The following is a 25,743-nucleotide window of genomic DNA, read 5'->3' on the forward strand; positions in this document are numbered from 1 at the left end:
CATGATAATACCCATAACATACAAATTGAATCGATGTGAATACACACACGGTTCTTCTTTCAGATGTTGATTGCTGCTAGGATTGGTCCCGTGGTAGTATGGATAAGAGCAGAAGAAGAAGGGTTAGAAGTACAAGCAGGAGAAGGAGGAGGAGCAGAAGGAGGAGCTGGAGGAGGAGGAGGAGAAAGAAGAGGAGAGGGAAAAGGAGGAGGAGAAAAGGTAGAGGGCACAAGAGAGGGAGTAGAAGAGTTTTGGATGTGAAATGGGCCAGGCACACTATATGGTCTTTCCTTCAGATGTTGATCACTGTTGGGATCGGTCCCCTGGTAGCATGGGTAATAGCAGGCTCTCTCACTAATGGACCATCAAGACATAAAATGGGTGAGGCACAGATGAGGGGGTCCAGCTTCAAAACTCAAAACACACAAGGCTTGGAGAACCATTTTCCCCTGTACCAGCAATTTATAAAACTCTATAGAGGTCCTCTGAAAATAATCTATTGCAATTTTAAAGTAATTTTCAGTGGCGGGACTGTTTGTTTAAATTTATTGAAATACCGTACCAGAAGATAATAGTAAAAATAGTAAAAAGGCATTTATATCATGGCACCATCTATCCAGAAAATTACATTTAAAGGTGGACAAAAAGAAAAGATATAAAGACAGTTTGAATGAGTGTCTTGGTATGAAATACTGATACTATTTGAAAATACTTCACTTCTAGGTTAGGTTCTCCATTGAGGGTTTTGCCTCATACATATTTGATAAGTTTGTTTTGGGGGTGTATTGTTTAGGCCTATACATCTTGGATTTAATGGATATGAAATTAAAAACAGACCAGTCAAAATGTCATAAGTCTGATTTTGATGACATTTTAGTATTATGCTGCTTTGACTATCTTTATTCATTTACATGTATAACAATTTTCTGTTGGGGTGGACTTGACCTTTTGATCTTAGTTTTTTTTATACATATGGCCGGTCAATTAAAAAAAAATGACATAAAAACCCAATATTTTTCTTTATAAAAAAACATCCAAGTACAGTCTTACAGTAAATCTGATTTAGCTGTTTTGGGGAGGGGTTTTGTATGTGGATTTATTTTATTTTAAATCCTTGAAATTTAGAGAGTAATTTGGGAAAGAAAAAAATGAAAAATTACATCATGTGGACATGCCTTGGAAGTTACCCAATTGACTACTGAACTCTGTGATTCCCATAGGCTTTATACATGGCCCATATGGTTCCAGTATGCAAAAGGTTAATTTTCAAGATAATTTCATGACCAACCTCCAGTCTAGTCTGCAGGCACAGACCCTTGGTTTTCACAATTCGCATAGAGTGCATACACTGTAAAAGCTGTGGTGTTAAAACTGACACAAAGTGGTGTTAATAGAGGACCACACCCTTAGGTGTTAAAATAAAACCCTAGAGATTGAACATAACACCAAAGAGTGTAAATGTAACAACCATAGGTGTTGTAATAACACCTATAGGTGTAGAACTAACACCACCAATTTAACACCGGTGTAAAATAACTGGTGTGGTCCTCTATGTACACCGGTTAACACCAAAGTTTTTGCTGTGTAGCGCAGAGTCTGAAGCAGTGAGACTAGATTCACTGTCTACTGTGAATGGCTCTACTTACTTAAAGATAAATTCCAGTTGTGGTAACGATTTCAAAATGAGTATGTACGGAATCCAATGAAATGACCACCAAAGTGTCTGATTGCATGAATAAAAAATATGTGCCAAAGGTTTCTGGAAGAAATTGTGTAATTGCTAAGAAATTAGCAAATAAGCACGGGATTCGTGTCAAGCGTCGGGCCAACATTCAAGGCAATCATAATACACTGTCCCATGTGCGCTAATCTGTGGTGGTGATCTTCAGTGCGAACATTTTTCAGCATAGATTTCAAGATTTCACAAAGTTCAGTTTATGTAACTGTACCAAATCTAGATCCTCGATGATATAGTGACAATTGAGCTTGGTTTTACACACTTTCTCGTGAAATCAGTGTTTACTGCAACAACTTTCATTTATCTTTAAAGGTCAAGTCCACCTCAGAAAAATGTTGATTTGAATCAATAGAGAAAAATCAGACAAGCGCAATGCTGAAAATTTCATCAAAATCGGATGTAAATAAGAAAGTTATGACACTTTAAAATGTCATAACTTTCTTATTTTACATCCAATTTTGAGAGTTATGACACTTTAAAATGTTTCAACTTTCTTACTTTACATTTGATTTTGATGTAATTTTCAGTGTTATGCTTGCTGGATTTTTCTCTTTTTTTTCCTCTAACACAGACAGAGCCTATGGCATGTAGTCTTTACTCTAGACTTGTTATTAGATCAAGTGTCAAATACAAGTCTGTGCTAGTAGACTACCTCCATCAGCAGCCCTTCCACCAGACTACACATTCAAAGCATGCTCTTAATTTTTAAACCTCATTACCAAAGACTCCTCGTTTTCTGACTTAAATTGACCAGCAGTCACCACCAGCCTAAACAGGTGGGTCATCGCCGGGGGCAACCAGGGAGAGGAAATGAGCAAATTACGGCAAAAGGTGTCAAACGTTTCCTCCAGATTCACACCAGAACAAGCGATGGGCATGTACAACCGTGTGATTGCATAAACCAACATGCAGAGGGAGCTCTTTGCTTTCGAATTGGACAGTAAAACCCCATTAACTCATTACTCATTAAAGAAAACTTGGGGGGGGGGGAATCGATATGTAAATTGGCAGCAATAATTAATTTTGCCCCGTTGTACAGTTTGACATTTGTGAATATTAAATATATACATTGTTAAGTCAAACCAAAAACAGCCAAAATTGAATGCAGAAATATTATCATTTGCAATGCCAACAATATATTTCACATTCATAAAATTCTATGTTATTCATTTTATTCTCAAAATAACAAGAAAGCCTATCTACATTACATATTGAAGCTTCACTCTAAATTTTGAGGATTTAAAATGAATCCAGATCGACTGTGCATAGTGATTAGCAGAATATTTGATTTACATTTAATCTTGAGGATTACCTTTTAAATCTAAAAAAAAATGAATTCACATGTTTTAGCATTTAATGGTGAAAAGGTTAAGTCTAAATCAAATGTTTGGCTGCATATGGCCACTATTCATAGCCGATATGGATTTATTTTCAGTTTTGAAATTCAATGTGCAGATTCCAACAGCTATCAACACAGTAATATGCAACTATATACACACTAGTTTGGACACACATTCTTTTATATGTTTGTATGTTTTATTGAATCATGAAGTTCCCATCAAGGTTTAATTACAATATAAACAATATATTATGACAGATCAGTTATTGTGACAAAAAAGCAATAGCAAAAAAAAAACTTAGCAAACAAAACAATAAGATAATACAAGGCAAACACACAAACAACATATCATTGTATATTGTGTAAAGATGTTTTTTAACTCTGATGAGTGCATGTCGAGTTGCTGCAGTATGTACATTTTTAATATATGTTTTTAATAGAAAATTTACAAAAGAAGGTCCCAAATATGTGATGCAGATTGATATGAAATGAAACCTTCACACGGGTACAAGTTCCTTAAGACGTGATCATCTACCAAGAAAATGCTTGAAACTTAAGTCATATTACTCTACAACCATGCTATTGGCATGGTGACAGATAAACATTGCTGAAGAGGGCATGACATGGTATAAGAGTGAAGGGTAGTCACCAAGAAAGATTTACTTTGCAAACAGCATACCTGTATCACCATGGTAACATGTTCTGATACATAAAACACCCACGCCTCAATACATTACAGTACCAGTTGACAACAAAAACAGTGAATTGCGTTCAATTCATTAGCAATGTTTTATTGACTGTGTGCATAATCTGTATCGCGGATGCTGCATTATCATAGACCGTGAACCTCCAGCATGTCGCCATGGTGACGACAAACAATCAAGATGGCCACCAACAATAAAGCTAATTGACATCACCTTGCTTTGCAAAGCGAGACATCAATATTTGCTCTAAAAATCTACTCCATTTTCTTGTCCTGTTTCGTTCTCTCCCTCCGTTCTTCGGGTCGTTACGCACTGATTGGGCAAACAAGCGGGTCAGTAATGCGCAGATTGCATCTTATAGAAAAGTAATAGGGGAACCTACAAGAGCGGCTTGAAAATCAGCTATTAATGAACGATGCATGACCGTTGACCAATAGCGAGCCTACTGTAGCTGTGTGATTGCTACTTGGCGAAAATGAGAAGAGCAAACATTTTGAGCTATATTTAGGCAGCAAAATTGGACAAAAGAAAAACTAATCTTTATAATTAACACTTCAGAGCAAATCACTGTCTACATGGACTGCACAATGATTATAAACTATCGGCTTCTTTTCCCAGTTATTTATTTCATTTGAATTGAAGGTGATTTTGGCGAACAGGTCAGATCAGAAAAATTCTAAGTTTGTTAATTTCACATGAAAAAATACAAGAATCACTTTCTATACAGTTTATTACTCTTGGAAAAGCATGGTAGAAAAGGAATTAAAATGTCAGTTCTTGTTCAATGGGATTGAAGTTAATAAACTTAAAAAATGAATACAAATAAATTAGTGATTTCCAACTAAATAAAATATATGTATTAAATAAACTATATAAATAATAATTTTGAAGTTAATCATCACAGCGATTTCAATAAAGTGGACAAAGTGGTTGAAAATTTGTGAGATCTCTCTACAAGTTTTAACCGCTTCGCGAGACAACCAAATAATCATCTACTCTAAGAATAATGATATATGCATAATGCATCTGATTACAGGACTGCTATAAAATGAATGTAAAAAAATATTGAATAAATATGCAAACATATAAATAAATAAAAAAATCAAATCAATCAATCAACAAAATTAATCTATTGTTATTTCCACTATTTTCACAATTAAGTTCGAGGGGGAAAAAATGGTACATTTTGGAACACAATAGAGCAACCAAAAAAAACTAGGTTGAAGCAGAGTCGTATAGTGTGTGGTGGATTTTCAATGCAGGAAATGCAGGCAACAGGTTCCTACACAAAGAGAGAGAGAAAGCGCTTTTTCTAAAACGTAAGGGAATCTGACCGAAAGTCATCACCTGCTGTAACATTCAACAAAAAAAGTCGGTCTTCATCCTGCGACTGTTCCTTCCCTTCCATTTTCGTCCCGGTTTATTCCTCGCCCCGTACCACTTACATCCAAAATCTCTGCACCGACACGACAAAGCTTTAAACTCAGCGGCTGCCATGGCAACGGGGATTTACTTCAAAGACGAATTCTACTGGGATGACGATAAGAGAGGGCAGCTGAACAAACCATCCATTAGCTGCAAGCCCCTCCTTCCCCCCCTCCCCCACCATGATCGCTTCTTCAGACAATCCTCCATGATCAGCGCATGAATAAAATAAGGCTCATTTCAATGAGAGTGATCCCTCGGTTATTAGCTAACGGATATTGCATTTCATGGCAGAATGTTATTTATACAGTTTATTTTTCTGATGAGGCTGTGGCCCAATTTCACAAAAGCCTGTAATCAACAGAATACTTTGTTAGAAAGCACACCCATTACTTGTCAATGGTTACAGTAACCCTAAAGCAAATACTGACAAGAACCTGGCCCCGTCCTGGATGTTACTTTTTTTTACTTTAAAGGGGAATTTACTTTAAAGGGGAAAGACAATTCGAGAAAAATCAGACAAATGATGAGAAAGTTATGAGCATTTGAATATTGCAATCACTAATGCCATGGAGGTCCTCCTATTGGCAACGCGACAAGGATGTGTGATGTCACATGTGAACAACTTTCCCTTTGATGGACTATACCCCCCCTAAAATACCCCCCCAAATACTAAAATACCCCCCCAAATGTCTTCTTTTTGCTTTTTCTTATGGTGATACAAACTCTTTATCCATGATATATTCTTTAAAAATCTGTATTACATGCCCTCCTATAGAAATAACACATGATCTACTGATAGATGTGATAAAAGAGGCAGTTTAAGTGAAATATATACTAAAGTAATGGGGAGAGTTGTTCACAAGTGACATCACACATCTTTGTCGCATTGCCAATGTGAGGATCTCCATAGCATTAGTGACCACAACATTCAAATGCTCATAACTTTCCCATTATTTGTCAGATTGATTTTTCTGTTTTCACACAAGCTATCTTTTCCCAAAGGTTTCATTCTCCTTTTAACATCAGGATTAGACACAATAGACTACTGTGCAAACACAGTATCACCCCTGAAATGGTATTTTGTCTAACCAAGCTGGATCTGTGCCTGCCCCCCCCCCTGATAAAAAATGGGAGAGAATTTCATTAAGTAATAATCAATTTAAAAATTGATACAGTATACTACTTCCACATCTTCATTAGATATCCAACTCGATAAACACTCTGGAATGCTAACCTGGATGTTACCTTTTTTTAAACTTTAACAAGAACAAAATTGATTGAAGCATTGCCAAAGATGCTTTAATTATCACTCGCTATGGCTGGATTAAATCGAATTTCAATGAAATATTGAATTAACATTATTTTAAAAAAAGGAAAAATGGATGACCTGATGACATGTTGTGGTGTTTTACAATGTGTTTGATGCTTCAATTTTCATTTTAAAGAGGTGAAATAAAATTATTCTAGAATGAAATATAAAAAACACACAATTTTGGATCCAACAGTGCCAGGCAAACACTGAGTAAAATTTGAAATAAAACAAAAATAGTTCTCTGCTGAATAAAAGAACAGTTTAGAAATGTTTCCTGTCCTAGTCTATACAGAATCAGCACAGATGAAATAAATTGATCCAAACACAAACTTTAATGGTGGAAATCCTTCATTTAAGCCCATGGCTAAATTTATGTGATACTAGATTCAATTTTGGTTTTAGGTTTCAGTCATAAATTCATTTCAAACAAATGACTCATTTTCCCTCTACTCTGGATAGTTTTCCTATATCCCCTTCAATCATTCTTGAAGCCTGTCTTCAGCATTGGTAAAAGCTAGGGCAGTAATATGTACCCAAATATTATTTAACATTACAATATTACAAAAGCGTACGCAGTCATAGTATGCATTTTTACATTTAGAATTAAAAATGGCATTTTTGCAGTGGTTAGGATTTGATAATAAATCTAGCGCCCTCTCTAAATATTATTTTTTTCATTTTCATTAAAATAGCTATTTCGAGCACTTTTAGTAATTGAATATTGAAAGGATACTGACAAAGCTAATATCCTGATATTTTTGGCCTATTCCAAACTTTAGAACATGTTTTATATTAAAAAATAACAAAAACACACTGATATTCTACTTTAATTGGGTACCCAATCAAATTAAATTCTGTTGTAAAACCAGTTAATTTATCAAATAAAACACATTTTTTAGTTTATATTTTTCACATCACAAGCTTTTGGAGCAAATGCATTAATAAATGTATAATCTCGTAATGAAATTGAATCGGGACATGTACTTTGGGGGAGATTGACTAAATCTAAAGTCAGGCTTTAAGAATCACTTTTGGTTTGATTTTGTTTTGTCTAATACTACCCGTTTTGGTATCATCCCATATGAGCTATACCAAATTTATAGTCTAATTACCAGTCAGCCTATTGAACCCGTTAAAATCATTCTCAAATTTCATCTAACTTTCAGACTGTTCTCATTTATTATATAGGCATGGAAATATAAGCCCATTGCACACTTAATGTGATTCAGGCACACAAAAGATTTGGAATATATTTTATTATTAATTTTCTGAAGAGAATATTCAAATAGAACTCAAAAGTCCCTGTACAAAGCCTAGATGAGAATTCAGTTGTCACCCCAGTCAGCATAAAAAAACTTATATTTATAAGTTTGGGCAAATATTCTACAAATCGAAGATGAATCGAATATTGACCTTAATGGGTAGAATATTTCTGGTATCCATGAAATAAATCCATCCAATATAATTATTATTCATCCCACCCCCCCCCAAAAGAGGGAACAAATTGATTGAGAAACTCATGGCCTCACTTCATGAGATCAATGTAAAAATGCAACTTACATGTAAATGTACTTTATTATGACGTTATGAAATATCATTGTGCTCTATGCTGCGTATCGCATTTCATTTATTGTTGTATGCATTGTATATTTTGCACATGTGTGCATGCACCCTCGACTGTTGAATACAGTCTCATATTCAATGGAAAGTTTGTACAGGAGCCCATGGGATATTCTGTCTGATTTCTTTAGGGATGTGCTCTCATATTGAACAGGCAATTTATATAGACCAAAATACATGTTTGTAATGCATTGCTAAAACACTCTATATAGACAATAATAACCAAAACTAGTCAGATGTTCTCGGAATCAGACCAATTTTTAAACCAACTAGCATTGGACCAAATGATCATAAACCCTCAACTCAAACTATCCACCATTATGATGGATTTGGAATATTTGCTTGATGCTGTGCTCCATGCTTCAAGTACATTTAGATGAAGATTTGATAGCCACGATGCAAATGCAATTATGCAAGCCAAAAGCCAACTATTTTTGGCCCAAGCACGAATAATGACCTCAGACGCTTTCCAGGACAAGTCTCAATTTCCATTTTTGCCTCTTTTCTCATCCCTAAAGCTCTATCCAAGCTTCATGCATTTCACTCTCTGTAGCCATTACCGTCTTGTAATCTTAGGGATATCTTCATTTCTTCATTTGTTTTTGCTCACCCTTAATTAAGACTTCCTTTACGTGAAGTCTCTGAAAAAACAATGATTCTGGTCGTCTCTTTTCATTTTTGTTTTCTTTTAGCTTTGCAATTCAAAACAGGTTTGGTGCTGGAATTTCAAAGTATGTGGTAGATGGTATCTACATGAGTGTGTTTGTGTGTGAATATTTACCTGTAACTGGGGACACTAGGAATGAGTACAAAGTTTACCCCATTTTCCAAAATTTCTTAGCAACATCTGTACTTGATTTGCAACCATTTTGAGTGGCTATAATACTGTGGTGCTCAAAGGTCAGTGAACCCCACCACAAAATGAACATATAATCATTTAAAGTGTTCAAGTTCTGCCACGTTTTAGATGTTTAATTGTGAAGTCAGGTGATGAAATATTACATTTAATTGAGTTTGTTTCCGGTGAACATTGTAGTGTTGTTGACTACATTCAGCACTCGGCATGAAGGAGAGCAATTTGTGGTGGTGCTCACTAATTTTTTAGCACAACTGTACCATATGATCCATGTCTTATCAAACATCTCCAGTTTGATAATATTCTGTCATTATTATATCCATTGGGCTGGCAATTTATCCCCCCCCCCACCAAAAAAAAATTGACCTCCATCCCTCTTTCCTCTTGGTTTTCACAGCTATAACCTTTGCCTCATGCCTTTTTTACTTGAAAATGAAAAACAAAAATCCATCATTTATTGTTCGAAATAGACATGAAATTAAATACTCCGAAAATTTGTTTTGCCCAATTGATCGTGTGCCCGGCAGCCGCTGTGCAGCGCCAGATCGACGAGGCTCTATCCCTTTAATCGTTGAACGCCAAACAGGGTAGCAGCAACTCTCATCTTTTAAAGTCTTTTGGTCTGACGCGGCCGGGGTTTGAACCCCTGACCTCCCGGTTGTGAGACGGACGCTCTACCAACTGAGCCAACACACCGGTCTATTTACCAACACACCGGTCTATTTACCAACACACTTTCCTACCTACCTAACCCCACTGCATATTTCAAGCTATATGCTGTCCTGATTTACAATCCAATTAGACTTCTTTCGGGCCTGAGGCAGATAAGAAATGTCATAGTAGACACACCAAGATGAGCAGTGATGAGCATTGTCAAAATTCATCCTCCAGCTGTAGGGTCCATGCTCACACCAACAAAAATAACATAATACTGCATTTTAAACACATACTTCCTACATTTGTTAGAAAAAAAAATTGTTTAGACGCGTAGAGCATCAATTGAGTCTTGTGATAGGGTAATGTACAGAGAGCTTCATACATACATGTACAGTACATATAGAACTAACAAAGCTTCTGTTCATGTTTATCTGCGCAAACTGAGAGCATATTCTAGCTGCCTGCAGAAATGACTAGAGAATTGCATGGATCCACAATGTGCTGCACTCAACCCAGGTGAGGTGGGTATCAGCTAGAAGGAATTGCCCCAAAAGCTGTCAGCACCAGAATCAGTAGAGTTGCTTCATTAGCCAGGGTAATATAGGAACACCTTCAACACCTAATGAGGTGAACATGTGCACCATACAAATACCCAGCCACATTATAGACTTTGTTCTTGTGAAGACACTACAATTTTACAAATTCCTAGAGTTGTTTCAAAAGGGGGGGAGCATGTTTTGATTTTGCGGTCCCAAATTATGGAATAGTTTACCAATTCACCTTCGATCATGTACTTCTGTTCAATCTTTTAAAAGAAATTTGAAAACATATCTATTTTTGTTGTATAGTGTAACTGTAATATTGGAGAGCAATTTGTACAAAGCGCAAAGAGCAATTTCAATTGATTATGCGCTATATAAGTACCAAATTATTAATTTATTTTTACCCTACATAATAATCAATATTATTTTTTATCGCTATCATTCTTATTATTATCATTATTATCATCATTATTTTTAATATCATTATCAATTTATGATCAATAATTAATTACAATTTCATAATGTGACAATTTTTTTAAATAAATTGAATGTCAGTTTACATTTAGCTATACCACTTTTATAGCTACATATAGGCCTACCTCTAAATCACCAATTTCCTGTGTATTCACTCCATGTAATCATGCATAAGATCCAAGTACTAGTATGTCACGGGAGGATTATGAGCTAAATTAATGCATTGGTTGAATAATGCAATTCCTGACTGAGCATGTACTTGTGCAAGAATTGTTCTCAGATTGTTAAAGGTCAATCTCTCCTATTTCAGTCCCAATGGGTAAAATTTAGTCAGGCTGTCCCATAAAGTATTGGGTGCCTTCAAACTGCTGAGTGGAAGGAATCCAATAAGTTGGGTTCAAGAAAATACATTGCACCCCAAAAATGCAGCTTTTTGAAAAGGCTTTTGTTAAAAACATGGTTTATTTCGACCATTAAAACCCCCAAAAAGTTGCAATATAAAACATGTTTAGCTGAGCATTATGACTGTGTTTGAACTCATGATTACAATGGACAATTCTCCAAGAATCTTGATTGCATTTCAATGGTAATAACAAAGGTATTACATTTTAACTAATTATCACATTTGAAGCATGATTCTCCCAGAATCATGATTGCATTTGAACTCATGATTACAAGTGGCCCATGATTCCCCAAGAAGCATGGTTCCATTTGAACTCATGGTTACAATTGAAGTACATGACTCTCCAAGGATCATTATCACAGTTGAACTCATGATTACAAGTGGGACATGATTCTCCAAAGATCATGATCGTCATTGAACTCATGATTACGAGTGGAACATGATTATCAAAGAAGCATGATTGCATTTGAACTCATAATTGTAACTCAATCATAATTCTCTTCGGGTCATGATCGCATTCAAACTCATGATTATTTACAAGTGGAACATGATTCTCCAAGAAGCATGATTGCACTTGGACTCATGATTGCACTTGAAACATGATTGTCCAAGGATTATTCATGATTGCATTTAATCTCATAATTACAAGTGGATCATGAGTTTCCAAGAATCATGATTGCAATTGTTAGTGCTTGAAAACCTGATGATCTATTTTTGTGCATTTCATACCTACTAAAACTAATATAAAGTTCCAACAGCAATGAAAGGGAAATTTTGAAACTAGTGCATTCATTCACGATGGCAGCATATTATATTCTCTTGACTCACCTAAAATTTTCATAATTTGCTTTTACACTGTGACAATCCCCATGAAAGCTCATACAATTTTAAGTACCAGCTAACTTGCAAGTATTTTCTTTTGTGAATATAAAAAATACTTAAGTTTCACACTGACAAAATCCCTGGTATTAACTATATATTGTTGGGTTTGAAAGCAACTTAAATATAGCACCATCTTTTATTTTTCCGGTCACTACACGATATCTATATAATGTAAAACACAGGATCTGGCTTTAGAGTAGAAGATCTCTTGTCGGCAGACACAGACAATTGTTGCTTTCACATCTAGGGTACAGTTGCAGCGACCGATGCAAGCTTGATGTGAAAGCACATCGTACTCAGCGACCAATCAAAATGCCCAATGAGTCTCGCATATCTATTTCCCCAACACCAATATGTGTTCCAAGTTTCATGAGAATTGGTTAAAAACTGAGGAAGTAGATCAATGCGCACGATTTGCAACTTGCCACGTACCGCCCGCCCAACCGTACACTGATTCCTGTATATACCCTTCAAACTTTGTTTGGCGGGAGAAGAAAAATATGACTACATTGAATTCCACCCCAAAATAACTTGAATTAGATCCATGCAACAGCAGGGAGCGTTGTGGCCAAGTGGATTAGCCTCTGACCTTTGAAACAGGGGCTCATGGGTTCGAATCCCAACCATGGCTTAATTTCCTTCAGCAAGAAATTCATCCACAATGTTCTGCACAAAAAACGAGGTGAGGTATTATGGTAACTGGCAGGAATTAATTCCTTGATAACACTTGAGCATGTAGCAGTAACTCGGTTAAAGCTAGGGTAATTATGCTACATTCATTGTAGAGTCTGTGGTTAAAGACTTCTGAAAAAGGTATTAAGTGCTATATAAGCAAGTATAATCATTATGATATTATATAACTTGTGTATCATTTAAGGACAAGTCCACCCCAACAAAAAGATTATTTAAATAAAAAGAGAAAAACGTACATGCATAACACTGAAAATTTCATCAAAATCGGATGATGATAAGAAAGTTATGACATTTTTAATTTTTGCTTAATTTCACAAATAGATATCCTAGTCTGTATGCAAATGAGATGACTGATGACGTCACCCATACATCACCATTTCTTGTGTAGTTTATTGTATGAAACATGAAATATTCTAATTTTCTCCTAATTGTCCTGTGAAACAAGAGTTTTCCTGAACATGTGGAATTACCATTCATTTGACATTTTCTGACTCAGTCATGTACGATACACATTTTCATTTATAATTTTCCTGTAATCAAACTTTTTTTTATCAGTTTTTCACATCACTACCTGCTGACAAAAAAGAAAGTTTTATTGCTCAAGCATTCGGCTATTAAAGTGATTGGTTAACATTGGTTTGACTTTTAAAATATCTGAGCTAGAAGGTCACACTTGTCACCTGTGTCTGTGATATGTTACAAAAATGAAGCCCAGAAAAAATTGCGTTCGAAAATGATTATTTAGTGCTTCAAAAATTGAAATATAAAGTGACCGGAAACACCATCTTAATTTCATCCCATACACTTATGTGTACTTTTTAGGTGTCTATAAGACGCCTATTTACAAAATCGGGGTTTGCCTTGTAGTTTTAGCTTTTCATTCTCAATAATGGTTGTTTTCAGGGTTTATTAGTTCTAATTCATGCACTTGTACACATGTTTCATCTTGGTTTGAGAATTTTTTAAATCGGCTGCTCACAAAGTTAAACAATACCTTTAAGGCTATGAATTGTCAAAATATCCTGTATGATGTGGAATTGCCCAGAAGAAAAAGAGGAAGGAATAGAAAAAGGATGAGAAGAAGGAGGAGGAGAAGGAGAAGAAAAGAAGAAAAAGAAAAAGAAAAAAGAAGAAGGATAAAAAAGGAGAAGAAGGATAAAAAAGGAGAAGAAGAAGAAAAGAGAGAAGAGAAGAAGGAGGAGAAGAGAACGGAGGAGCAGGAGCAGAAGCAGGAGAATCTTCAATCAACTTAAACTTTACAAGAAAAAGAGGCAATAGCATGCATGTTTTGTATGAAATGGGACAGAGTATTTCAATTTACTGAGTATAATAATCTATATAATTCTGCAACATTAAAAATAATCCAATAAGTGCATGTGACCAATATTTGTCAAAAACGGAAATCAACACAGAAAAAATGCATTGTGTCAACTTATACGATTCTTCACAACACTAATGCAGAATTGTGGATGTGTTTACAACACAAATCAAACTTGCAGGTGCCCTCTTTAGGCTTCATTTAACATCATTCTCAGAACTGAAAAGTCAATCAGGAATTCCTCAAAATAGATATAAACGCAGCTTGTGAAGAGGCGCCTTGCATGAAGAAAACAATTTCTTTATTGCGGATGGAAAAATATTTTTTTCCCCGTTTTTCATATTGTGGAGAGACAGGAGTGTCACATCTGACAATGCAAGCACCAAACTATCATTAATTTCATTCTCATTAAGAAACTCAGGATCACTTCTTCCTTTTTTTTAAATTCAAGGTCTGAACTCTGATTTCATTTGAACTCTGGTCTAAGGCTAGTAGGTCCATGTTCTAACTGTGGATAGAGAATTGTGACATGTATCTCCTACAGTATAACTTCGATTGTCGGCTCACTTGCACTCAAATCATTTCTAACTGAATGCACTGGCGTACAGATGGGCGGGGGCTGGGGGAGCTCCCCCCCCCCAAAAAAAAAAAGGATGAAATATGATATTATTCAAAAATCTATCACAAAATTTGATTTTTGTAATAAAAATGTCAACATTTTTGTTCTCTCGCTTCGCTCCCTCGCAACTTTTTATAGATTTCACCCTATATGCCATACCTAACCCTCTCAAAACTTTCTGGCTCATTACACCACTGACTGACTAGAAAAAATCAACTGATTCTGTTTTGACTCTTACTCCATAAAAGATGAGGAAGCCATACAATTATAGAACACTATGACATACTTATTAATACAATTTTGAAATTTTTGGCTTCCCATGATTTTAACAGAGAGTTAGACAGTGGCCAAGGTTAGACTGGACTCCAGAATTTAGAGGATGTGATAGAACTTTTTAAATTTAGCTTCTCCAGGGTATATGTCAACATTTGAGGTAGAATGCGTTATTATTATGAGAACCTCTCAAATCAAGAGGCATTACGAGCTAGAATTTAAATTGGGGTTCTCTGTAAGAACAGGGAGAAATATGTTTGTGCACGCTGAATCGGGGGATGCTATTTAAAATCACACTCTTTGTTAACACTGTGAGAATGATTAATAATGACTTTTGAAATCATATGTTCCCATACATACCTTTTTTGTTGGTAGGGTGGATTGTCTCATCTCCCAAAATCAATGAATATCTGTATTAAAAATGGGATTTAGGAAGATATAATGCAACATGTTAACTTTATGATCGCAGTAAATATAAATAGCAAAAAATAATTCATTATCATTGACATGAACCAAACTGCATAAAGACTAGAGAATGTAGTTAGTTATCAAGAAGCTAGAAAATAAATAAAGATACACCACATTATGACACTAAAAGAATCAATGAATATTTACAATAAATAAAAGAATATTAACCTTCACCTTATCCTCAAATCGGCGATGTGCAGCAACATAATCTGGCACAAAAACACAACATTCTACAGCATCAGCGGTATACAATTGAACTGTCCTCGAATATTTCATTTGATCACTACTGCACGTAAACCACATGCATTCCATCAAATTGGCAACATCATCATCCTTTACAAACCATTGTACAGTATGTGTCTTTCCCCAATACATGTTATACGACAATTCCTAAAGCTGATGGTAGCATGAATGTCCATGCTCTGGTGCTAATCATTTTTGTGCCCCGAGGACTGCCAACTTGTCTGCTTTTTTTCGGCGTCGAGCCTTTATCTTGGTAGATCACTAACCCTTGGTCTAAAACAACCCTCTCTGCTCTCACTCCGATGACGTCAATCCCCATTCTCCCTAAAAATAGCGATCACCCGTGAAAGCACATCTAGGAAGCGCTGAAGTTTAGGCATGAGACGGGGGTTATGTTACAGTGACAGATACCCAAAGAAGCTCCACTTCAAAATATATAATTCATTATTCATTGTCTACTGCTGCCGTAGCAAGAAGGGTTCAAAAGAACTGAGACTCTTGTCATCTGCAGTTGGATACTGACTTTGACAAGTTGCCCTATGCCACTCGGAAGAATGTTCCATCGTGTATTCATTTGCTTTTAGATCGAAACGTTGCTTGAAAGTTGGAAACTGACAGCCAAGATGTCATTCTGATGTAGAGTAAAGACTATTTCTTTAATTACTTGAATACATAAGACTACAAAATCATCACCTTTACAAAATTTGTGCTCACTACCAATATGCTTTCTGAGCATTTCTTTACAACATAAAATTTGTAGTATTTATTAGGAGAATTAATCTTTCTGAAAGTTGAATTTTTAATTCTGAATTTTTGAAGACCAAATTACAAATTTTGGGGGCTATATCAGAGATGCCAACTTTTGGAAATCAGAATTAGGGAGGATTTGCAACTGCGACCAAATTATGTGCGCGTAGCCTTGCGGCCGGGGTCCTAGATGCTCTCTGACCCTTATCTGACCCTATTTTGGGGCATTTCACATGTTTTTAAATAAACATTGTTCCCACTTTTTTAACATAAAAAATATCAAATATGCATTTTTACATTAAAAAAAAAATGAGGGGACAAAAGAAGTACCTGTTCAACAATAATAATAAGGAGGAATTATCACTATCGGCTATAGGCAGGTTATGTTCCACTATAAATCCAGTAAAGAAAAGCTCAGCGCTGGTCCATTGCTTGGTGAAATAAATACCCTTTTCATAAACCTATCCTCCAATTAGCCGCCTAAGAGTAATGCGGATAATTCAATAAAAATTGCGTTCATAAACTCCGAAAATAAGCCGCATTATTTTTACGAGCGCCTGTCCTGAAAAAGGCGGATAATCGCCATGACAACTGGACACGCCCCCTCCGATGCGGTTGTGTTGGAAAAGGGTGACCTTGTGACCGCACCATGGCAATTATCCGCATTATTTGGAAATGCGTTCATAAACTCAAAATCTTATCCCGATGCCGCTATTATGCGGATAATAGCAGCATCAGAGTAATGCGGATAACTCTTGTCCTCCTCCAATTTTACGACCAAATTATGCTGCTATTAGCCGCCTAATTCATTTTAATTGGGTTTATGAAAGGGGTAAAAGACAACAGGGTACTAGTGGAGCTCGAAGATCTTGTCTTCGCAATGTCCGTAGGCCTATGCCATGTATGCCGTTTGCTCCCGAACGTTAAGTGCTTCCGAATTATCATCACGACCTCCGTGCTCAACTGAAATATCCACGCTGCAAATTGTGCAAAATGCATGGTAAATTTCTTGCCGACTTCTTTTGTTGATTTTCCGCCATTTCGTGTCAATATCAACCCATCAATACGCCGAAATCACACACCGATATTCCACCGCACGCCTCGTCAAATCCAGCCGGGCCTACCGGCCTGGTGCACAGTGGACTCCCGTTGGTCATATCACATGCACCAGCTTTTCGCTGCTCCTTATTTGTCTACCTTTCACACAGAATTTAGTAGCAGCGAACGTAATGGAGTTACTACATGCTAAAGTTAGCAGACGATACATGTCCTTCCAATCCAATTTGATCAATGCAAAAAAATCGTAATTTCGGGAGGATAAGGATGGTAATCGTAAGGGCGGGAGTTGGGATGAATTTTCGGGAGCCTCCCGATGAAATCGGGAGGGTTGGCATCTCTGGCTATATACAGATAACCTTCCCTGGGGACTTCTTGTTGGTTTGGGTGTCGGGTCACAGATGCTAAGAAAGTGCACTTTTGGCTATTACTTTCCAGGGGCCCATTGCAGAAAGAGTCACAATCAATCGCAACTCATGTCACAATCATGCGCAACTTAATTTTCAACCAATCAACAACGCGCATTTTGGACTTGCAATTGATTTTTTGAATTGCGTTTTACGCAACTCTTTCTGCAAAAGACCCCATGTGTCTGATTTACAATCTAAATTCCAAAGATCTCAAATAAATTCAGACTGGCTGTGAATATAGTGACCGACCGAATATTAGATTTATATTCTAACCCTTGTGGATTTAAATATAAAGCTCAATAATTTGAATTCAAATCTTTTGAGATTTAACAGTTAATCCTTATGATTAAAAATAAATCTAATATTCTGCTGGTTTTTTCTGACCTGGATTTATCATTTTAAAAATCAAAACTTAGAGTGTAACTAACTTTCAAACGAACAAATACTTTAAGGGTTTTTAAAAATATTTTTTTTAACTTTCACAATCGGTACCAAAAAGACTGTACATCCACACGCTCATCTGAAGCCATCATCTATGCACCTTGTCAACAAGTGCTTAAGAATTATTTTAGAATTTGAAGACCACTTTCAATACTGTCAGCTGTTAACCTTTAGACAATGATTTAAAAAAGAATGAATACAAATAAAGACTCAATCAGCTTTGATAATACATTTCAAGTCAATTGCCAGTTAATAGCCACTTTACATTTTAATTAGGTTCATTTTTTAATAATAAAGTCACAAAATCTTTTAGCACTGCACTACATGAAGAATCCACTCACCTTTTTCGTCAATCTCAATCTCTACAAATTTCAAGTCATGAAAAAAAATCAAGGTTAATTGCTCAACACATCATCATAGATCTAGATCTCACCTGGTTCATTTTCATAAAGCTATATCTTTGTTGAATCATGAAATCTATGCTAAAATATCATCCTGATAAAGATTCACCAACACAGATATGGATATGTGGGGTAGACAAGTTTATCATTATTTTTTACTTGGAAAAAGGCCAAACACTTGGATGAAATGACATTTTGTCCATTTTTCATCAAATAAACATTTTCTACCAAAATCATTCACCACATATTCATGCACTTGGTCACTTAACCGAATTTGGTTCAAACCCATTTTCAGATTATTACCAGAAATTGCATTTACGCTTTAAACATAGAAGTGGAGAAATAAAGATATGAGAGCAAGTTGAAAAAAACTTGAAAAAATGATGGACATGACCACATACCATTTCACCTTTAGACCCCTAAATGTCCTTTGACCTCATCACCCTCAAGGGCGCAAGTGCAGTATTACACATGTACCAAGTATGAACATATAACTGATACAGAAATATAGAAATCAGAGCAAGTTGAACAAAAACTTTCCAGCATTTTTGTAAAAGACAAACGGACTAACACACCAACAGACTAACATACCAACAGAACAATAGATCGACAGGAAAAGTAATCACTAGGTCTCTTCCGAGACAAAAGGATGCACAGTGCCTGTAACGCGTGATTCCTGCAAAACGACGCAGCACAGGCCAGGTGCCTGAAGTATATCAAAATTAATGCCTTGAAGAAATATTACATTGGGCTTCCCCACTTTATACATGTAGGTAGGGGAAGGCAGGGTAAGTTGAGCCACCACCCCCCGCACCACCCCCAGGCCAATAATGAATGAGTCAGACATTGTGGTGGTGTCATGAATTGATGACCCATTACATAACCCTTTACCCAACCATATTGTTTTCGACTTTCAAAAAGTACTTTTTTAGACGGAAAAATACAAATTTCAGCCAAAAAAATAAAAAAGGGTGTAAAATAGAGGAGTGCTTTTTACCAACACACGTCTTTAAATATAATAAAGAAATAAGAACAATATTGTTAGTCCAGGTATGGATCTTTATTTTTGTCATAGTCTTTTAAATGATGGATGCATAAAGAGATGTGTGGATGTGAAAATATCGCATTAAGTTCGGACTGGGGTACTTTGAGCCAGCCAACATGGGGCAAGTTGAGCCATGGTAATTCTTATGGTAATAAGAATGAAAAATTATTTTAAAAAACTCGAAAAGCCATTGTATGCAGGCAGAAAGGTGTAAATTCACATGACAGTTCTTTTACTTTTAAAGGATGTTAGTATTTATAGAGAATTAGCAAGCGAAAAGACTGGAAATGAAAAAAATGACATGCTGCTTCTTCCCGCATACATTTTGAACATCAACTTACCCCAGAAGGTGGCACAACTTACCCCACATATGGGGCAAGTTGAGCCATTTGACATCGTTTTTTTCAAAGGTCACAACGAATTTCAGTGGGGAGGTAGAAAGTTATATATAGGTGAAAAGTATTTCCCAAGAATCAAATTTAAAGGCAAGGTACTTACTTCTACAAGATTATTAGTCATATCAATTCTAACATGCAAAATGCAAAAAGTGTCACAATTTACCCCGCCTTCCCCTACATTTAACACTGTTCATGATCCATCACATACATGTATTAAAAAAATATCTTTTTATATTGAAAGGTCTGACCGTCTGAAAACAGACTGTCGGCTGAATATTACAAGAGCGTCTGCATCGAGAGGAGACAGTATTATTAATACAATGCACACGACTTGGCAGCGTAAGTGCCAACCTGTTGAATGACAATAACCTTTAATTATTAGCCCAGAGATGCAACTGATCATGGTTTCCATGGCAACGTGTATATAATTCATCAGTGGTGTACCTTACACCCTGCATAAAAAAGGATTACCAGAGTTAAGAGTGTATTTACATTCTTTCCATGGATGTCATGACCTGAGGCCCGTCTTACAAAGAGTTGTGATTGATCCAATCAATCGCAACTATGGAAAGCCATCAAAGTCAAAATATAATTGTTTGTTCAAAAACAATTCTAGATGTGAATGTATATCCATAAATTCATTGATTTCTTGACAATTTAGTGTGTTCTTTGTTTACAAAGGACATTTTGCAAACTTTCTGTAGAAAAAATTATGACACTATTTCCAAAGTTACGATTGATTGGATCAATTGCGGCTCTTTGTAAGACAGGCCCTGGAGGGTGCTATTTTCTGGAGGGGAATTTCGGTGGGGGAGGGGGGGGGACAGGTAACCTGAAAGTGGTGTCATTTCCTTTGCTGTATATTAGCGGGGTATTAAACATGTCTAAAGCTTTGTTTAAGAGTCAGAAATGTAATATATATGGAAAATTCATATAACTTTACAATATTTCAAAATTAAAGAATTTATTGGATGCATTCTTTTTTAATAAATAGAATTTAAATATGCCTATGTGTATAAGATTGCATGTTCGATCTGTAATGAAAATCATAAGACAGAAAAAAATTGGATCAAGTGGATTCGAACATGTCATCTACAGCTTGCCGAGAAGAGACTCAACCACCAGGCTATTCTGGTTCACAGCTAAGTCACGATGAACTGAAATACAAATAAACCCTATCCATATATTTATGTTATAATATAATCCAATAGGATTAGCACATTTTATTAAAAATTTGTATGGCATCGTCATGAAATCCCCTCATATCTCAGAAACTGAAATAAATTGCCTAGAAAGCACTTATTCTTCCATTTTCTGCAAAAATCTCAAAATCAATTTTGTCTGTTACAACAGTTTGGATGAATGCCAACGAAATGCAGAATAGACCAAACTATAATTAGACCATACTGATAGAAGACCAAGTGGGTTTAGCCCACGTGGTATCTATTAGACTATCGGAGATGTACCGGTAGACAACTTATCAAATAAATGCACACTGCGGGGAAAAATATTTCATTACAATTTTTATCTTATTACATTTTTATTTATTGATTCTTTTTTCTTTTTTTCATTTATCTATTTGTTTATTATTCATGTTTATTCATTTTATTTTATTTATTTATTTATCTATTTATTTATTTATCTATTTATTCTTTATTATCTTATTCTAAATTTATTTATCTATTTATTTATTCATCTATTTATTCTTTATCATTATTATCATTATTATCTTATTCTATTATTCATTATTTATTTATCTATTTCTTCATTTATTTATTCATTTATTCATTTATCTATTTTTGGAGGTGGGCTAATTTCCCTAACATACTGGCTGACCCTGCAACACTGGAGAAGCTTTTACATTGCAGTGAATGAGATTTTCCAGGGCTCTTTGAGCATTGGGGGGGGGGGTAAAATTGCTCCATGCCCCCCCCCCTGAATGAGATTTTCTAGGGCTCTTAGAGCATTTTGGGGGTAAAATTGCTCCGTGCCCCCCCCCCCCCGATTTTGCAGGGCTCTTTGAGCATTTGGGGGGTAAAATTGCTCCATGCCCCCCCCCCCGAATGAGATTTTCCAGGGCTCTTTGAGCATTTTGGGGGTAAAATTGCTCCGTGCCCCCCCCCCCCCCCCGAATGAGATTTTCCAGGGCTCTTTGAGTATTTGGGGGGTAAAATTGCTCCGTGCCCCCCCCCTGAATGAGATTTTCCAGGGCTCTTTGAGCATTTGGGGGGTAAAATTGCTCCGTGCCCCCCCCCCCCCCGAATGAGATTTTCCAGGGCTCTTTGAGCATTTGGGGGTAACATTGCTCCGTGCCCCCCCCTGAATGAGATTTTCCAGGGCTCTTTGAGCATTTTGGGGGTAAAATTGCTCAGTGCCCCCGTGTACCTTCAGTAGGTCAACTTACAAATTGCTCTCACTGATTATTCAAGTTTTATTGCTCATACAGAATCCATTAAGGAAACAATTACACCATCTCAGAGTTTTACGATACCTTAATTTCCAACATCCACTTTCTTCTCTTGAATAATTAAAGAAAGCTAAGTTAAAGCCATCTTGCGAAAAAGTGAAAAACAGACTGTACCTTCCTTCCTCCCTCCCTCCCTCTCTTACAGATAATAAATGTAATTACCATCAAATGTAGGGAGGTGTTTTACAAAGTATATCTTGTCATTGATTTTCACCTACAAATTTGCTATGAGCCAATCAGATGCAAGGATTTCAGTAGCTTATCACTAACTCCTTGTTTCATGAAATGCTCCCCTGGATCTATATTTTTGTAGCTTGATTGTAGGGATATCCATCACTTTGCATCTTTACGCCTAGCAACTGATTGCAAATTACACGTAGGATGACGACAAAAAGGAACTGTACTTGTCCTAAATAATCACAACTGATAGTGCAAACAAGAAGTTCACATAGACACGACTTAGAAACAACATCGCAGATAGCTGGATATCTTAGGGTCTGTTCACATACAACAAAACAACATATTTTATGTTAATATATTTATGTTCTTTCCTACACAGCTATAGAAGATGATCTTATATTGAATCAATAATATCCATCTATTATGGCATGCATGAAACATGTCAACCTTCTCCACTCCCTGGGAAATATTTCCATCAAGAGCTTTATTTTCTAGGCTTGCTTTTCCATCATACCAGGGGGCCATTTCATAAAGCTGTTCGTAAGATAAGAGCGACTGGTGAACCTTTCTTACGCGCTAAACCATCGCCAATGAATATACCATTTCCCACAAGAAAGGATCACCAGTCGTTCTTAAAGGTAAATTCCAGTTGTGGTAACGAAATCAAAATGAGTTCGTACAGAATCCAATGAAATGACCACTAAAGTGTCTGTTTGTATAAATAAAACAAGTGTGCCAAGGATTCTGGAAGAAATTGTGTAATTGCTGAGAAATCAGCAAATAAGCACAGGATTCGGGTAGAGCGTCGGGCACGACATTCATGGCAATAATTACACACTGTCCCACGTGCGCTTATCTGTGTTGGTGATCTTCAGTGTGAACATTTTTCAGCGTAGATTTCAAGATTTCACAAAGTTCAGTTTGTACTGACAATTAAGCCTTGTTTTACAGACTTTCTCATGAAATCACTATTTACTGCAAGTACTGGCATTTCTCTTTAAAGTAATTCTTGTCTTACAAACAGCTTTATGAAACATCCACCTGGTACCCATTTAACACCTGGATGGAGAGTGGCAAAATGTAGATTGGAATCTGACTGTTGAGAATTTAAACAAAAACATGCAACACGTTATCTTTCTGACACACCCAAACAGAAGCTTCCCTCCTCCTCTGCCCCCACAAAGGAGCACTGGTACGGATACAGTGTATTTTAGGGTTTTACACTCAAATCTTGTATTCACACAGCCCTCTAATCCTGGGAGAGTGATTCTAATCTAGAAGGAGTGGATCTGGTAGGCGGAATTTGATGAATCATCATTCCCCCAAACGAAGAGCCATCATAGCCCTCTCAATCTTGCTCATTAATGTTCTTCAAATTACAAGTGGAAGGATATGTTTGGCAGTGAGAACCAATGACTAACCCAAGCCATTAGATGCAAGGATGCAGTCTCCATTAAAAGTCCTTTTTGCAAGATTCAAGATTAAAATGAAACCCATATCCTGTAGTCTACACTTGAAAACATTTTTCAAGATTAAAGTGACATCCATATTACTTAGTCATGTAGTCTACACTTAAAAACATTTTTCAAGATTAAAGTGATACTCATATTACTTAATCATATAAACTGAAATACCTTCTTCAAGATTCAAGTGACATAAATCACAAACTCACTGCAAACTATTTGCTAGCTTGTTATAGAAGTCTTGCCTAATATACATGTAGCAGGAGTGCTGACTTTAAAACAACTAAGATGAATAATCATTCCTCGACAATAGTACTAACCCAAGTCACACTGCCAAAATATCTACGACTTTGGGAAAATGCCCGCAAAATTTCTCATAATTTTGACAAGTACCTAGTATTTAGTGGGTATTTTTTTCAAGTACATAATGCATGATTTGCTTTCACACTGCCAAAATTACCTGGTAATTATTCTCTGATCAGGTAAATTTCCCGATCAGAAAATACCTGGAACTGACGAACTTCAAGGCGATCTATAACCACCTAAAATGTATTAAAGGTGTACCCTAGAAATGTACACTCTTTTTTCAGATCTTATCAAATATTGTCCCATGCAGATATCAAATTTGTTTACATATTCAGAATCTGATACGGACACACGTGTTATATGTACACAAAAACCAATCCATCTTCCTCAAGCTTTTATACTATAGGGCACAATTTATTGGCACAGATGCATTTTCCCTGACGAAGACTGATGTGCATGTGAAATAAAGAGACATTGTTAAATAGGGTTTATGATGTATTGAAATGTATAAGTTTGATGTGATAGTCTCCCCTAGGTCCCGTATTGCAAAGCTTAGCAATGATCGTAGAACATTTTTCTATGATTGCTTGCATAGGCAATGTACAATCAATCGTTAAAATCAAGCGTACGATTAATCGCTAACCTGTGCTACGGCCCCTGCAGATCAAACTTATCTTGATGTTTGAACGCTGGCGGTAGACCGTTGTATAGGAGGAGAGTGTAATGCGCTGAAAATGCACTGCAACACAACACTTTCATCTGACCTTGCCGTAACCTTTCACGAGTTCTTGCAGAATCGAATAATGATGTTATAAATAAACAGCAGACTGCTCGGCAGACTTTGGCAAACCGTGGTAATGACATCAGATTTGGCGAGCGAAGGAGGGGAGGGGGACGACCGAAAAACAGGACTGTTTACACACAGATGCATTAGTGCTTAATTACCTGCACATCTCTGAACCTCCTAACTTACACGAGACGCTAGGGGTGGGACTCAGGAATAAACCACCACCTGCAAAAAGAGAGGAGTGCAGGACGGTTGCGTGGCCATGTCCCTTGGTTGTACGGGTGGTGCTACATTACAGGATAATGCAATTACTTTTTTCAGAATGTGCTTGGGAATGAAAATGAGGAGTAAACCGGCAAATAAAAACAAAGAGGAGCAGCTTAACATAAAAAAAGATTTCTTTTCTTATATTTCTTGTGTTCTCGCTTTCTCTCTCAGGAGATATCTCAAGGCGATAGGAGCATACAATGCAA

The 25,743-nt window shown here is 36.4% G+C and overlaps 1 long non-coding RNA gene across 1 annotated transcript in view; it reads right to left on the reverse strand.

Moving 5' to 3' along the window:
• Window positions 1-15,257, reverse strand: part of LOC121431698 — a 64,830-nt gene extending 49,573 nt beyond the window's left edge. Inside the window, exon 1 of the long non-coding RNA XR_005972153.1 lies at window positions 15,219-15,257. This is a non-coding gene — a long non-coding RNA (uncharacterized LOC121431698). The remainder of the gene's footprint in view (window positions 1-15,218) is intronic.
• Between the last annotated feature and the right edge of the window lie 10,486 nt (window positions 15,258-25,743).

This window comes from Lytechinus variegatus, chromosome 18, assembly GCF_018143015.1.
Source record: "Lytechinus variegatus isolate NC3 chromosome 18, Lvar_3.0, whole genome shotgun sequence".
Classification (NCBI taxonomy): Eukaryota; Metazoa; Echinodermata; class Echinoidea; order Temnopleuroida; family Toxopneustidae; genus Lytechinus; species Lytechinus variegatus.